The sequence below is a fragment of the Mandrillus leucophaeus genome, unplaced genomic scaffold, assembly GCF_000951045.1.
Source record: "Mandrillus leucophaeus isolate KB7577 unplaced genomic scaffold, Mleu.le_1.0 Scaffold149, whole genome shotgun sequence".
NCBI classification, from domain to species: domain Eukaryota; kingdom Metazoa; phylum Chordata; class Mammalia; order Primates; family Cercopithecidae; genus Mandrillus; species Mandrillus leucophaeus.
Window position 1 is genome coordinate 5,200,362 of NW_012101465.1, and position 3,512 is coordinate 5,203,873.

General features: G+C 37.4%; 1 pseudogene; it reads left to right on the plus strand.

Moving 5' to 3' along the window:
- Positions 1-663: 663 nt before the first annotated feature.
- Positions 664-1,579, plus strand: LOC105535658 (annotated as a pseudogene).
- The last annotated feature ends 1,933 nt before the right edge of the window (positions 1,580-3,512 follow it).

Below are 3,512 nucleotides of genomic sequence, written 5' to 3' on the forward strand. Positions count from 1 at the left end.
GCTATAGATAACACATAACAAATGAGTGTAGCTGTGGTCCAATAAAACAATTTATGGACACTGAAATTTTAATTTTATATAATTTTTATATGTCACAAGAGACTATTCTTTTTTTTTTTCCTTACCATTAGGAAATGTAAAATTTATTCTTAGCTCTCAGGCTGTACAAGAACAAGTGGTAAGCTGGTTTGGGCCATAGTTTGCCTACCCTTCATCTAGAGCAGGGCCTGATGAAATCAGCCAGACCTGAACATAAACTTCTGCATGTCTCTTGCTATGTGATGTTGGGCAATTTATTTAATCTACGAGCCTCACTTCTAAAATAGGGACATTTACAGAGACAGTAGAGACAGTATAGGCTAGAGCGTTTGTTTTGTGAGGATGAAATAAGGATATATGTAAAATCTTTTGCTGACTATTGGGCACATAGCTCATAGTCTATCATTTCTCATTGTTACTGTGGTGCGGGGAGCCACTATTTATTTGGTGCTTGCCATTCAGTTACACAATTAAGAGGGAACTGAGGACAGTCTTCGGCCTTTGGGACTTGCATTGGTTTTTGCACAGGAAAGGTAAAATCATATCCAGGGAAAATAACAAGGAGAGAACTCTTAAGACTTTTCAAATTATCTACCACATTTGAATTAAATATGTCAATACAGAATGCTTGTCAGTAATTCAGTCATCAAGCAGATTGTTACTAGCAATTCCTCTGGCACAGCAATGAGAGTTAGGAACAGGGGCATAGGGATTGGAAAGGCAAAATAGGCAGAAGAATGGGGAACCTTAACTTCATTATGTGATTGATTTTACATGGAGGGATTACAGGTGATGGTTAATTTCTTAGTGTGTTTATTTATCTTCAAATAAAATATTAAAATTATGCTGTGGAAGAATATTTAAAGATACTTCTATAATAGATCAAGAAAACATTATATAAGCCCAGACTATGGTGTCAGACTGCAAGATTGGCCCACCTCTCCTCAACAGTGACCCGGCCAATTTGGGGACAAGTGCCTCTAGATAATCGACTCTGTGGTAGAAAGCCTTCAAAAGCAGCTAGGTCAGGACTCTTTCTTTGACATGCACATGAGAGGGTTCAGGCCGTAAATAGTGGGTAGAGCCAATGGCTGGAGCAGGTGCCAATCAGTACACCTTTCATCTCGAGGCTACTGAGAACCCAAGGGCTTTGATTAAAGACATTTGGGAGAATGAGCTGAATGTTGGCCTTGCCATTAAACTGGGAACTACAGTTGAGTATTTGGCACCGTGCGCTAATAAAATAGATATGGCCTTGGTAATGACAATGGAACCTGGATTTGGAGAACAGAAATTTATGAAAGATATGATGCCAAAGGTTCACTGGTTGAGGACCCAGCTCCTATCTTTGGATATAGAGGTGATGGTGGAGTAGGTCCTGACACTGTCCATAAGGGTGCCGAGGCAGGAGTTCACATGCCTGTGTCTGGCAGTGCCATTATGAGGAGCGAAGATTACAGATCTGTGTCAACCTGTTAAAAATGTTTGCATGGAAGCTGCTCAGAAATGTTCTCTCTCTTTTTTTATTTTTTTGAGATAAAGTCTCGCTCTGTCGTCCAGGCTGGAGTGCAGTGGCGCAGTCTCAGCTCACTGCAACCTCCGCCTGCTAAGTTCAAGCGATTCTCCTGCTTCCGCCTCCTGCGTAGGTGGGATTACAGGAGCCTGTCATCACACCTGGCTAATTTTTTGTATTTTTAATAGAGATGGGGTTTCACCATGTTGGCTAGGCCAGTCTCGAGCTCTGACCTTAAGTGATCCGCCCACCTCGGCCTCCCAAAGTGATGGGATTACAGGCGTGAGCCACTGTGCCCGGCCCAGAAGTGTTCTCTTGATTGATGAAAACACAAGGAGCTCAATGTCTCTGCTCATGAAATCTTTTTACTGGAAAACAGGAATATTGACTGGCAAATCATATTGTAATTGAAGCAGTACTGCTTTTCTGAGCAATTATTTATTCCAGTGATTAAAATCTATTGTGTAGAATGTTCTGAGATTAGAAATTGGTGTGTATAACTACATTTTTAGTGATGCAATTTGAAGATTAGTGTGGCAAAATACTCAGTTTTTACTGGAAGCCTTGATTTTTATGAATAGTAATACTATAGCTGTATTAAGGTTACAAACAGAGATGTGTCTTAATGCCTAATGAGGTCATATTGGCTACTATAAAAGCAACTTTTTTTTCCGTATTTCTAAAAATAATTTTCTGTTGTTTCTCAGCTGTTTTCCAAAAGCAAAGGAAGTCTTTATGTTTTTCTTAGTTCACGTTATTTGTGATTTATTTATATGCTTGATAAAATGAGTAAAGTAGAATTTTAAAATATAAGCTTGGGTGGGATGGCATATCGTATTTTTGCATCTGAACATTTATTTTTCACTTTTCATCTTATAGTTGATTAATAAAAACTATAAAACAATATATGAAGCCCAGGGATTCTAAAATACAGCATAGATTTTATCAGGGTGTTTTCTGTGTCAAAGTAGGCTACTCATTGATTCCTCCCCATTCCAAGTTTTCTTAGTCTCACCCACCATTCTTAAGGTTGCTGTGTTAGCTCTGAGTAGAAGGGAAAAGTAAAGCCTCTATTTGGAAGCAATATTGTGTTGAATCCCAACTTTGCCCCCTCTAGCTATTTGACCTTTGTCAAATTACCTAACTTTTTTTGCACTTCTCTTAACTCATTTATATACTGAATGTAATTATAAAAACTGAGGGGTTGTATTGAGAATTAAGAGGTAACACTATATATGCAAAGCTTCCAGTACTATTTCTAGAATTTAGAGGATGTTCAATTCAAAGTGGCTAGCATTATATAAATTTATGTTTTGTGGGTTATAAAGTATTTTGATATATTCTCATTAAATCTATAAATCACACCTGTAAGTGGTGATAGGGCAGGTATTTTGTTTCTCATTTAAAAAATGAGGAAACGAAAGCTCAGCAATAGGATGGCACATGGAAAGAATTTAGCAAGGCACAGGATTTCTGGTCTGTACTCTTTTTACAAACAGAGCCCTTGGGAAGCAGATAAGACAAAAGAAGCTTCTTTTAGCTAATAATTATTATTTCCAGCTTAACTTTACCCTGTACCTGAACCAGATGGCTGAGAATATTCTGGAACTATGGATCTTAACCCTAAGGGATATGTATTTTATTACAAGAAGGAACAGGCAGGCTAAAAGATGACAGGGTACAGAGTTAATCCATAAACTAAATTTTTATAACTGTAATCAAAATTATACAGTGACTACCAATATGTGTCAGCTACTTCAGCCTTGTAAATACTATTGCTATGTAATAAATATGGCAAAAAATACCAGGACCAGTATCATTAAACTTCTTGAGGCTACTATCAGTTTTGATAAATAAGGTTTGAAAAACAAAGAGTGCCAACATTCAAGGATAGAATAGCATTTAGAAACCCTATCTTTCTTTTGTTTTACATTACAAGGTAAAAATTTGTTTCTTAATG